Here is a 14351-nt window from a genome sequence, read left to right as displayed (position 1 = left end):
AGTATCCGATCCCCAAAACTTACACAAAAACTTTATCTTTTCTTGTAGGAGGAACCTTCTGAGAATACTGTTCCATAAGGTTGGCATGAACGAGGAGTATTTGATGCCGACGCAACTTGATCGCATCCGTCAGAAAACCTACTTGATAATTGTATAGAAAATGCACTCGGTGCTTGTCTGATACCACCATGTTCACACTGGTATCTGCTCAACTTATTATGATATGCCCCGTTGTCAACTTCAGCAACATAGCCTCTAGCAAAAGCAATATCTAAAATATCCAAATTGCTATCAGAATCCATTTTCCGTAGGCCAGGGACGTGTTTTTGATCCTCGTAGACCAGTTGATAATTGTTACTATCATTAATATTGAAGTCCATTCTGTTTGGCATGTGCTGCTCTGCATCAGTTATGACGGGAAACCTTCTTAAACCAACCCGGTCATGTAGGAACTCGGCAGAAAACTTCACCAGTCCATAGACATATATTGTCTGCATCCTCTTTATCAGAAGGTACTCTGTCACTAAACCCAACACTCACTATACCTCTATAGAGATTAACTGAAATTCCAGGATCCCCATTATTCATGGTGGAAGATCATACAGGTCACAATTGGCATTGTTACGGTTTTTTGTAGAATGGTTGATGTTTGATATGCTAGATGCACGACTTTGGTGTCTTAAATGTGCACACCAGATAGAATTCATGGCTTTCTTATGTTTCATTTATTTTGTAGGTATTGAACCGTGTTGGACATGTTGATCGTGTGGAATTAGATGCAAGGCTATGAAGTGCATTGGATGGGGGGCTGTTGTAGGTTGTTGCTTTTTTGGATGCCGGTTCCGTTGCGATTTTTGATACATTGTTGTGGAATTTGGAGGAACCAAATTAATTCAAGAGGTTAAGGTGAGTTTTTTTCTTGATGCTGTTATGTTCTTTTCAATTTTCTGTTGTGGCTTTTGTAACCGAAACATGGACTGCTGTGATGTTGCAGGTTTTCTTGTACCACTTCGAGCAGCTTCTTGCTGTTCAAAAGCCTTGGATTCAAAATACTCAAACCAAGCTGCAGCGTCCTGTATTCGCAAGTCATCAGGGCCAAGCCTTGCCTGCAAAATTTGCAAAGTTGTCTGCTCATGCTGCTGCAGATCTCATGTTGATTAGCATTGACATGATTGGGCCTTGCTTCGTGTTTGTCGGTCGCGTTTTATGCTGCAGATTTTGTGACCACGGCATGTTCTTGTGGCAAAATTGTTGTAGCTCGTGAACCTTTGGGAGAAAATAGCACAAGGAGTTCATTGCAGTCAATATACCCGTTGTTTCCGGCTTGACACGAAGCTATGTATTTGGATCATAGGCTAGGACTTCCCCTTTGGAAATTTGCAAACAGTTGTAACTCATATTTGTAACACATAAACGTATGGACGTGTATGTACTATTCTTCAAATTTGCATTCCTATATGCTTGAATTTTAGCAGTAAACATGATGTTCATTGGATTCCTTCCATCCTTGCTTACATGAATGCATTGGTGTTGTTGTTTTGTTGCGGGACTGAGATAGACCTTTTTTATTTGAATTGCTCATGATGTATGCCATTAAGTTTGATGTATGTAGCATAAAATGTATATGAACAACCAATGAGGCATAATGTAATGCTTATGTAAAATGCTTGTTTTAATACCAAAAATTACTTATGATTTTAAGGTTGTAACAAACTCGGTTTGAATGAAATGAATTTGCGGTTATAGAAATGAATATGGATTTTAGAAATAAATCTAAGAATAATCAAAATGTTAATTTAAAATCAAAAAACCAACAAAACCAATTAGAATCAAATCAATCTATAATTTGTTAAAATTACTTTGATGTCAACTCTAACATTCATTTGGAAATTAAAATCAATTAGAGTTTGAATCATTAGTAAAACACAATTAAGATTAACTTGAAATTTGGAATTAGATTTACTTTGAAATTAAATTAAAATTGAAAATTAAAAAAAAGTCAAATAACTAAAATCCATTTTGTAATCACAAAGCACCATGATCAAAAAGCTAGATAATAACCAATGTTTATCACAAAATATGGATTTGGGAATGAATGTATGCAAATGAACTTTAGGCCATGTGCCAAATAAAAATGAAAAAAAAAATGGAAAAAATTCAGGACCAAAATCGGGGTATGACAGTTGCCCCTATTTAAGCGTCTTCAACTAGAGAGTATGAAGCAGGACACTCTTCATATGATCATAGTGGGAGACGGTTAAATACTAAGAAGACCCGGATTTTGATCCTGAATCCCTATGACATGATATGATATGATATGATATGATATGATATGATATGATATGATATGATATGATATGATATGATATGATATGATATGATATGATATGATATGATATGATATGATATGATATGATATGATATGATATGATATGAATCCCTACTGTTCTCAACAGGTCTTCTATCAGAAGCAACAATAGTAGTAGGAGCGCCAACAATTACTGGTGTAGATATGGTCACTGGGGTACCAACAGTTACAAATGCATTAACCGTTCTTGGAACACGTCCAGAACCCTCAGACGGTTTGAAGTAAATGGTGACAGTTGACACCACCCCACGATCTTTCACAGCCCGGCTAAACTGTAGGCAACCATCATCAATCAGTCCATGGATACCTCTCATCAGCTTATCACAACCATTCCCACGTCCATCACAGTCTGAACAACCATCATCACAGCCCGAGAACACTCCCCCTTTCAACAGACGTTCTTTTACCACCAACAGCGAAGTCTGAACCTCATCAACACTGACCACCAAATCCAAAGCCTCCTCATCTTCCACATTGTTCACCCTGGGCCCACCATGTTGAGGCATAGGGTTGTTCACAACATTCGGGACAGGAGCAAAGTTGATTGTTTTAGCATCAATCAAATCCTGGACCTTATGATGAAAAGCCCGACAATTCTCAATATGATGCCCCGGTGCACCGGAATGAAAATCACAATGAGCATTGGCATCGTACCCAGCAGGAATCCTTGTCAACGGAGCCATGGTGCGAAGCTCAACAAATTTCAACCTGAGCAGTTCAGGAAGCAATTTTGCATATGTCATTGGTAGCGGATCAAAATGACGCTCGGGCATTCTCTGCCTTGGTTGAAACGGGCGTTGTTGTTGTTGTTTTTGTGGTGCTCTTTGTTGTTGATGTTGAGGTTGGGGTGCTGGAATAGTCACAGCAGCAACCTGACGACACTGTCCTTTGTTTGTATTCCTTCTGTGATGTACAACATTAGTCTCCCCCTCCCTCCTCTGGGGTGCCCCAGAAAATGGCTTCTTAGAACTGGAAGACGAGGAACCAGAATCTTGAATCTTCCCTGCTTTAACAAGGCTTTCAGTCCTCTCTCCGCAGATAACCACATCAGAAAAGCTACCGAATGGGCAACTTCCCATACGGTCCATGAACACCCCCTGTAGGGTCCCAATAAACATGTCAGTCAGCTTTGTCTCCAACATAGGAGGTTGCACTCTTGCAGCTAACTCACGCCACCTCTGGGCGTACTCTTTGAAACTTTCACCAGATTTCTGACACAAACTCTGCAGTTGGGTCCTACTCGGAGCCATATCCATATTGTGCTTATACTGCCTCAGAAAGGCTTCACCCAAATCTTTCCAGCTTCTAACAGACTCCCTCTTCAACTCCATGTACCAGTCCAAAGACGCTCCAAACAAGCTATCCTGGAAAAAGTACATCCACATCTTCTCGTCATCTGTATATGTAGAGATCTTTCTGTAATAAGCCTGCACATGAGTGCGAGGACAAGAAGTGCCGTTATATTTGTCAAAAGATGGTGCCTTGAATTTGTAAGGAATCCTCAGCCCATCAACCAATCCCATGTTGGTTACATCAAATCCCAAAGAGTTCTGACACTCCATGGCACGGATTTTCTCAGCAAGGGCATCAACTTTCCTATCCCTCTCTTCAGTTCTTACAACTTCATCATCCTCACCGAGGAGAGTAAACATGTCTTCCTGCCTGTCAACCAACGAAGCAGGATGACGCACCGGAGTACGGGTTGCTCTAACATTAACAGTCTCTTGAGCAATGGGCTGTCCATTGATTATGATACCCCTCAGTTCATCACCCACAACATAGTTGTTGACGGGGATAATAACAGCAGCAACATTGTCATTAACAGGGACCCCCTCTGGTGAAGCACGGTTGATAGGTGGAATCGCAACTTCCTGTCTCTGGACCAGGGCTCGAAGCTCTTCTTGCCCTTGCGCAACCCCTTGCATCATATTCATAAACTGGGCCATGTTAGCCCTCATCTCAGCCAACTCAGCTTGAACTTGATCCATACTTCTCTGTTGATTTAGTCTTGTCGCGTAACGGTGCGGACGACGATCAGCAATCCTGCCTAAAACAGGAACCAGAGTGAGAAATCTTGTTCAAGAACACCTGTAATGCAAGAATGATATGCGTATGATGCGTATGCTGTTCATCATGAATGATCCTGAAAAGGATATACATATGCGGGTTGACTTCTTTTTTTTTAAGCATTATTTTTTTTTTGAAAATAAACATGCTATGATGCAAATGATGAAGCCATGGCAGGTTGGCTGAGTATCTCATGGCACATGATCAAAACTTCGGCATGAATTCGGCACCGGAAACCACAGATCCAAATCATCTGGAACCCAAGGTCATCTGGAACCCATACTTCAGAACCAAGTCACCATCTGAGCAAGTACCCTCAAATTCAGCCCAGGGATCCGAAATAAACGGAACCCTCTGATCAATACCACGGTCAAACCTCCGGCATCTCAAAAATAAAGATCCATAAATCCGACTTAACCAAGGTCACCAACACAGCATCACTGGCAAAAACTGCATTTGTAAGGATCAAACCCTCCCCTCACAGGTGAATTCTAACAAGGTCATCCTAAGGCGGATAATGGTCTCGACAATTGGACCAGATACTCAACGGGTTTGCCCTTTCGGGCGTGTCGTTGCAGCTCTCATAAGATCGTCTAACCCAAAGATCCGGGAAAGAACGGTCACCGAAGTCAATAGCTCAGATGAGATAACCCAACCTGAGTGGAATACTCCAAACGGAAGGACTCTCTCAAATGAACCTCGTTCGGTTGTGGTATGTCACGTCGCAATAACATGCTGATACAACAAGTGAGGAGACGTGAGACCACGCTAATCCTAGGTGTATACTCGGGCCTGGGTTTTAGCCCCACTCAGAACACCCACCCCAAATCAGAGGAACCAACCCGCACAGAATCCAGCACAATGATAATATGATGCATGCAAACACATATGCACATATATACAATCAGAGCATAATAATGAATGCAATAAATAAGCAGTAAAAGCAACCACAACTAATCTAAAGAGCGCTAGGATTGACTCGCTTAGGGAAGATGGACCAACAAGAGGTTAACTTCTATTTATCCCCAGCGGAGTCGCCAGCTGTCGTATTACGCGAAAAACCGGCGGAGAAAAAGACACAGAGCCGCCACCGTGCGTTATTTATCCCAAAGAAGGGAAAGGAAACGCTCGAAGTTAACCTGGAAAGGAATGGTCTCACGACCAGAGATTGTTAGATACGGGAGTCGGTTATGCGAAGGGAAGGTATTAGCACCCCTACGCATCCATCGTACTCGACGGGATCCACGCTCAAAAGAATAGAAGAAAGGTTGCTAAATAACTGCTCAAAACTGCACACACCCTGGAAGGAAACACAGATGAAAGACGGAAGAAGAGGACTCAGCAGGATGTCGCATCCTGGGCCTACGTAGTTTGCAGACACAAACATCAGAGTCGACGTAGTTCGGGGAACCGAGAAACATGCTCGCTAGGACGTCGCATTCTATGCATACGTATCTTCTCTAACCATAGAAGAATCAGAGCACTCGTAGCTCAGCTAACGCACGCCGAAACAAGACATTGAAATAAGACGCTGAGACGTCAGAGCAAACACACAAACACAAAATGGAAACGGAATGCCAATCGCTGGGCTTACATCCAACTCCACAAAAGAAACGCAAACAGGAATCCGAATGCCAATCGCTGGACTTACATCAGACTCCAAACAAACAAACACACACGGGAAACCGACTGCCAAGCGCTGGACTTATGTCAAACTCCAAGCACACACACAAGAAGAAGGAGGGTCTCGATTGCAACTAGGGCAAGAGAAATGGAAGGTCTCAATCGCAAAGAAGGCGAGAGAAAAGAAAGGATCAAAGTTAGTTGTTAGTCAAACTCGACAAGACATCGCATCTCGTGCCTACGTATCTCATCTGGACATGAGAATCAGAGTTGCCGTAGTTCGGCTAAACTATTTCTATTTGTTTTGTGTTTTTTAAATGGATGACGTTACTACACAATCTACCAGATGCTCGACCTTGGGAGACTTACTCGCCTATAGTAGAAGGAGTTAACGTGTCCTCAAGAGGGGATAATGTTTGTTTGTGTTTTAGGAAAGGTCACGCAAGAAAGGAAGTCCTAGACGAAGGAACCGTGCTACCTTAAATGACATGCAAACGAGAGACTATACGAAGTCTAGCAATCCTATGGGGATACAATCACACCACACAAGAACATCAGCATAAACTAAACACACCAATAAGGGGCTCAAACATCAAGGGTGAGGCTTTAGTCAAGGGGTCATGTCAACCTCGACAAACAAGCCAGTTGTACAGGGTGTAGACAGAAGCTCTTAACCACTGACACTGAACGTCAGGGTGAGCAGATGAAATGGGAGATGAGGGTAAGACCTCATAGCTCTTAACCCGGGCCTGGGTGAGCTTGAATCAATGAAAACGTGGGAGTCCAGAATGTGGGACTCTACTCCACTTGACTGACTCTATACACAAAAGATCTTGTGTGTTTATTCAAAAGTGTCAACACATAGTGTGAGCATGATGAATGACTCAACTGAATAGCAGGGGATGGATTGCACATCCCTTCTATCTGCCAATGCCTCTTCACTTAGGAGGTCTTTGAAATACATGGCACAAAGATAAACAGTCACAAACATTGCCTCTTAAGGAGGGCTTCAGACAGGTGCCTGCCAAAAAACAGCAGGTCTTCCAGACTACATGGAGTTAGAAGATGATTACCTAGGTGGTATGCCAACCAAGCAAAGCAACTCAAGCAATGAGTTAAAGCGGCTAAAGTACCTGTAAGAAAGTCAAACCAATCAGTACTATGTTCAGACAAACAACCAACAGTCAACAGTGTTACAACTCAATATGCCACACAAGTCAAGCTTTATGACTCAAGAATTCAAGTGATTCCACCACACTCCATGAACCTACAACACAAAGGATTAGTCGACAAAGAATTTTGCATCTCAATTCATGATATCAACATAAACCAATGGGACTAGGAGCTTGAACCTGAAACAAAACTCAAAAGATGAGTACAAACCACTGGCATCAAGGCTAGGGTAAAAAACAAACCAAAAAGTCAAAACAGCAACCAATATTCAATGTGAAGCTCATTTGTTCAATCATGAACATGTCTCAAAAAGTGCCAAATCAAAATCATCAAGCAAAGTCATTTCAGGATCAAGATATGGCAAAGGCACACATGGATGGTCAACATTGGATATCAAGAAGAGAAATTCCATATTAAAACAGAAATGACTCAAACAATTCTGGAAATTTTTATGAGCATACAATATGTCTAACACAATCATTATGCCAAAAATTGGAAACAGAGGAGCTCATTTAGCATGGAAATAAAAATGAATAAGATCAACATCAAATTGTGTGACACACATTGTCACACCTAACAATCATGTGTCCCAAACAGAGAAGAAAATTGCTAAAAATGCCAAATAAAATCTCACAAATCCAGCATCATGTTAGAAATCATCATGTAAAATTTCAAATCATTTGGACAAGTATTGAGCATTTCACACCAATTTGAATGAGGCATGGCATAATTGTGTACATGTTCAAGTAATTCCACACAATCAAAAATCCAGAAAAGATAAAATCATGAAGTCACTCTATAAAAATACTAGACATCCATATGATCATGTAGAAAAAAACCTGGAATTAATTGGATCATTCTTCAATTAGTTATGATTTTTTGAATATCATGCATAAAATGAAATAAAAATTAAAATCATGAAGTAATATGAAATGATCATGGCAATTTGGAAATGCACTAAGGCGGATTCGAACTGTGTACAGCCAAAACACGATCGTTTGAGCTTAAGGCGCGCCACTTATCCAAACGACGTCGTTTACGGCATGGGGAATTAAATGAAAAAAATGAAGAACGCGCAGGACTGGAATCGAACACGCATGGCTTGGGTGAAAGTCTCTTCTATAGTGTTTTTGCATGAACGAACCAATAAACCCTATAACTATTCACCTATGGCTACGCACGGTGGAAACCACCGTCTTCCTCATGAAGACGGTGGAGGAACAGTAACATCTCCAGAATTTTTTTCCAGAATCCACTAAAAATTATATCAACAGAAAGCTCCTTCCACGTACATTAAAGATCAATCAACATTTAAACCTAATTCTTCCTAAATCAAGAGACTCGAAGACAGACATTTTTGTATTCAAATTTTCAATCGCACATACCTCAGCCAATAATCCACCAAATCACATGAAATTTTCATCAGATTAATAAGCAAGAAGAGATCTACATTATCATGGCAAAAGATCTGAGAATTAATAGCTTCGAAAAACCTACCTCTTGAAGAACAGTTTCTGGAATCAGCAGTTTCAAGGCCTGGCACGATTCAAATCCACTCCTCTATCACTGTTATGAAGCTTTATGAAGAAATTGAGGCTTGGAGAGGCTTAGATCTAGCTCAAATAACAGTTTCCATCTTCACCTTCATGAGCTTGCTATGCTTGATTTCTGCTCGAATCTTCCAAACCAAAGCTTGATCTACACTAAATGAAGATCAGAGAACAAGAATATGGAAGAAAATCAAAGGCTTATGTGGAAGAAATTGAAGTTTCAAATTGGAGAAATTTTGGAGGGAAAGTTTCAATCTAGATCTAGAATGATGAAATCTGAAAAATTCTGTTATGATTATCCTTTTATACCATGTCTTAATCACATTGCTAATCATGCTTAGGCTTGGCTAATAAAATTTTAAGAAGAAAAGAGGTGTATGACCAAAATTGATTTTTCACCTCATGCATGCAACATGCACGTGAACAGTACCACATGGCCATGCAATTTCACTTAAAATCATCTTATGAACATGTTGGAATGGTTAAAAAGCTCATATGATGCACCAAATTCAAATTCATGATTTTCCCTCAAAAATGAGCATGAATGACCAAATGATTATGTGAATAAGTTTCATGCCATGCCTTGATGGATTTGGAAAATATGAGTTATGACAAGCATTATGCAAAAAGAGGCACTCAATTTGGAGTTTTAGATCAAAAGTTGTGGCCTTTTGAAGTTCCATGCACACTTGGAAATGATTTGATTATATCTCCTCAACCGTTCATCGGATGCTCATGATCTTGGACTTTTTGGAAATGGGAGAGAAAGATATTCAACTTTCATGTTGGACAAAATTTCATTTGAAGCTTCTTTGATGATGTAAGATTGGGTTGAAGTTGGTCCAAAACCCTTCCATTTTTGGAAACTTGAAGTTACAGGTCACTTTCCATTTTTGGAAACTTGAAGTTACAGGTCACTTTCCATTTTTGGAAACTTTTGATTTGGCTTCAAATCCTTCAATGTAGATGTTTGACATGATGAATAAACCTCTTTTGGACATGAATGAAGTGTCTCAAACCATTTCTCCACCTCTTAGCCCTCAGTTGACTTTCTGTTGACTTTTGTGGGGCCCAGATGACCTGAAACTGTACTGTGGACTTTGAGCCTCTAACACTTGGTCAAATTGCTTCAAAATGAACCTTAGCTCATATGAGCTCTCTAGCACAACCATGTGGCTTCTTTTCAAGGAAATGCTTGGTCTCTTGCACAAATGAATCCTCTTGATGCCAGTATTGACTAATGAGATGCAATGTTAGTGTAATGTCACTGTAATGTCAATGACCTAAAAAATAAAATCAATGCATGAATGGGGGGTGCAAATTTGAGGTGCTACACCAATGTTGAAGAATTGAAGAAATCCTGGATCCAGCTGAGAGAGGAAAGGGATACTTTTGAAGCTCAGTTCTGTGCTGAAAGGAAGAAAGTATTAGAGCTCACCAGCCAGCTTAATGAGGAACGAAGACTCAATGCATATCTCCGCCCAAAAAGAAGTCGTCCCTGGGAGACTTGAGCTTTCATTTATATTTTTTCTCTTGTAATGAACATTGATTAAAGAAATTATTAATAAAAGTTCCCCTTTTTGGTGGTTTACGCAAAGTTAAATTCCAAAAGTCCTTGAAAACATTTCATACATTGCATAACATAACATAGCATTGCATAACATGTATTCTAAAGGATCAATGTTCTCACGATCTTCCAACCAATCAGAAAAATGGCCCTCGAACAAACTGTCAAAGATCACCAGGCTCAGAACGCTCAATTCCAGGAGATGATCTTGACTTATCCAAAGGGCAGGAGGAGCTGAAGGCTCTCTTGCTCGAGAAGAAGAAAGACAAGAAATCTGTGAGTTACATTAACCCGGGAAGAAGGCTTAAAGGACAGGCCGCAGGAGTCAAGGTTAGAATTCCGAAGGATCAAGAAGATGAGACCGAAAATGATTCGGAAGATGAGAATGCTGATCCCTTCAACCCTGAGGACGACGATGAAGAGTATGAAAATGAACAGTACTCTCCGAAAGATGACAAGTATAAGTTGCTGGAAGAACGTATGCTAGCTATGGAGGGTCAGAAGGCGCCCGGTCTGGATTTCGAAAGCTTAGGTCTGGTCTCTGATGTGGTCATTCCTCGCAAATTCAAGGTACCCGCTTTCACTAAGTATGATGGTGCGTCTTGTCCTCAGATGCATCTGAGAGCTTATATGAGAAAGATTCAGCCGTATACCAGTGATAGGAAGTTATGGATCCATTTCTTCCAAGAGATTTTGTCTGACACATAGTTAGAGTGGTATTATCAGCTCGAGAGCTCCAACATCCGCACCTGGACTGATTTGGCGACAACTTTCTACAAGCACTACCAGTATAATTCTGAATTAGCGCCTACTCGGCTACAACTGCAGAATATGACTATGGGCTCTAAAGAAAGCTTCAAAGAATATGCTCAGAAATGGAGAAATTTGGCTGGCAGAGTCAACCCCCCTATGACTGATCGAGAACTAGTGGACATGTTCATGGGTACACTGACTGGCCCATTCTACAGCCATCTATTGGGAAGTTCCTCATTGGGTTTCACTGAACTTATATTGACGGGTGAACGTGTTGAAAGCGGCATTCGAAGTGGAAAGATACAGGCGGCTACCTCTGCAAGCACCAAAAAGTCCTATCAGGGGAGGAATGAATCAAATGTTGTGTACGGTCAAAGGGGTCATAACAAGAAAGATCATGACCATAGTGTTGGAGCAGTTACGATTGCAGCACCGCCATCTCAAAACTTCCAACACAGACAAGACAGGCCAAGAAGGCAGTTTACCAAGATCAATATGACTTTAGCACAAGCACTGCAGGGTATGTTAAAAGCAAATCTAATTACCCTCAGAGATCCTCCTGCAAATCCCAACACTACTTCTCCCCGTTATAATCCCAATGTCAGGTGTGCATATCACTCCGATAGCCCCGGGCATGATACGAACGATTGTTGGTTGTTGAAGAACAAAATTCAGGATATGATCGACGCTGGAGCAATTGAATTTGATTCTCCAGAGACTCCTAATGTCATCACTGCTCCTATGCCTAATCATGACAAGACTGTTAATGCTGTAGAAGATGCTGATAGCGATTACGACTTGGATAACTGGAAGGTTGAAGACACTATCCCGATTTCCTTTAGTCAGGAGTAACTGTTATGGCTTATTTTAGAGCATCGAATTTTGTTAAGGGTTTTGTCATTTTCATAAGCATATTCACATTCAATAAATCAATGGATTTTTTGCATTCAAATATTGCGCTCTTTATCTTTCCTGTCATCTTTCAAATAAGTTATGTTTTCTTGCACACACTCACGTAACAAATTGCAAATCCATATCCATTCTGGATCCTGTTGATAATAATTCTACTACTGTTAATTATGGCTTTAAAAATCCGATCTACCAAGCCGAGGATGGAAGTAAGGAAGATTGTGAAGTACCTAGAGAGCTTGCCAGACTATTACTGCAAGAAGAAAAAACTATACGACCGCATGAGGAATCAACTAAAATTGTAAATCTGGGTACTGAAGTAGACAAGAAAATTACTAAGGAAAAATCAAGAGATAATATGGAATGATGAATTTCAAGAAGCTTTTGACAAAATCAAGAAGTATCTCCAAGAACCTCCAATTATGATGCCACCAGTCGAAGAAAGACCTCTAATCATGTATTAAATCGTGTTAGAAAATTCAATGGGGTGTGTGTTGGGGCAACATGACGAGTCTGGTCGAAAATAGCATGCAATATACTACCTTAGCAAAAAGTTTACCGACTGTGAAACAAGATACTCACTGCTCGAGAAAACTTGTTGTGCTTTGGCTTGGGCTGCTCGCCGACTAAGACAGTATATGTTGAATCATACCACTTTATTGATTTCTAAAATGGATCCTATCAAATATATATTTGAGTAGGGGTGTTCGCGGTGCGGTTTGGGCGGTTTTTCCGATAAAAATCACCCGAACCGCAAGAGAAAAAAGCATGCGGTTTGGTTTGGTTCGGTTGACTTTTAGAAATAAAACCAAACCAAATCAATGTGGTTTGAGTTGGTTCGGTTGGTTCGGTTTTTTATAATATTTTTATTGAGCCATATATACTCCTATAAATAACGACATAACTTTGTGTTTAGTCATTCATACATTACTAAATAACATCAAAATTCATCATATTTAGACAAAAACGTTTCATTCAATATACAAAAAACCAGATTAGAAAAAAGTGGAATAAAAGACAAATATAAATAGTAGTATAAAATAATATCAAAGATATTATAATAAAACATAAAAAAACATATGAGATGAGAGATTAGAAAAGATGAAAAAAATAACATAAGAGATGCGAGATTGAGAAGAAAAGTGCAATAAAAACGTAATTAGAAGAGAAAATAGTAACATAAAAGATAAAAAAGAAAGAACATAATAGAGGACTTATTATAGTAGAATAGGCGAGACCTACATGGAAAATAAGATGAGAAGAATGTGTGATACTACTATGAGAGATTTAAGAAGGTTGAAATTGAAACCCTAAGTGTGATTAAGAGAAAATCGTTTGTAATTGTAAGGTTAAGGCATACTAGGTTTGAGGTTTGGGTTGGATGTGGGATAAATGAACTTTGGGTTGTAACATAATGCGGTTTGGTTTGGTTTAGTTCGGTTTGAAAAATACAAACCGCAAACCAAACCAAACCGTGCGGTTTTGTTAAAAAATGACCCAAACGAATCCGAACCAAATGCGGTTTTTTGCGATTTCGGTTTGGTTTGGTTTGGTTTGCGGTTTTCTATTGAGTTGGTTTGGTTTTGAACACCCCTATATTTGAGAAACCTGCCCTCTCCGGAAGAATAACAAGATGGCAGATGATTTTAATAGAGTATGATATCTAGTATACTACCCAGAAAGCAATCAAAGGAAGCGTGTCAGCTGATCATTTGGCTCATCAAGCAGTTGATGATTACCAATCTATGAATTTTGAGTTCCCAGATGAGGATGTCATGCTTGTTATTGATTATGAAGAACCTGGACCGGATGAAGGACCCGAACTGGGATCCCGATGGACTATGGTTTTTGATGGATCTTCTAATGCATTGGGCAATGGTGTTGGTGTTGTAATTATTTCCCCCAAGGGTTGCCATACGCCTTTCACTGCTAGACTATGTTTTGATTGTACCAACAATATGGCTGAGTATGAAGCATGTATTTTGGGACTCAGAGCTGCTATAGACCTGAGAATCAAGTTTTTTAGTGTGTACGAAGACTCAGCCTTAATAATCAGTCAGATCAAAGGAGAATGGGACACTGAACATCCGAATTTCATCCCTTATTGAGAGAGGGTGTTGACATTAATCCCATACTTTGAAGAGATTACATTCGAACATATTCCACGAGAAGAGAATCAGTTAGCAGACGCATTGGCTACCATGTCATCTATGTTCAGAGTCAGATGGGACAATGAAGCTCCCATGATCACCATTGAACGATTAGATGAACCAACATATTGTTATGAACTTAACGCTGATGCAGTAGAAGAGAAACCTTGGTTCTACGAAGTAAAAAGATA

This window comes from Lathyrus oleraceus, chromosome 6 (genome assembly GCF_024323335.1).
Source record: "Lathyrus oleraceus cultivar Zhongwan6 chromosome 6, CAAS_Psat_ZW6_1.0, whole genome shotgun sequence".
Taxonomy (NCBI): domain Eukaryota; kingdom Viridiplantae; phylum Streptophyta; class Magnoliopsida; order Fabales; family Fabaceae; genus Lathyrus; species Lathyrus oleraceus.
Note: the sequence above shows the minus strand (reverse complement) of the source record.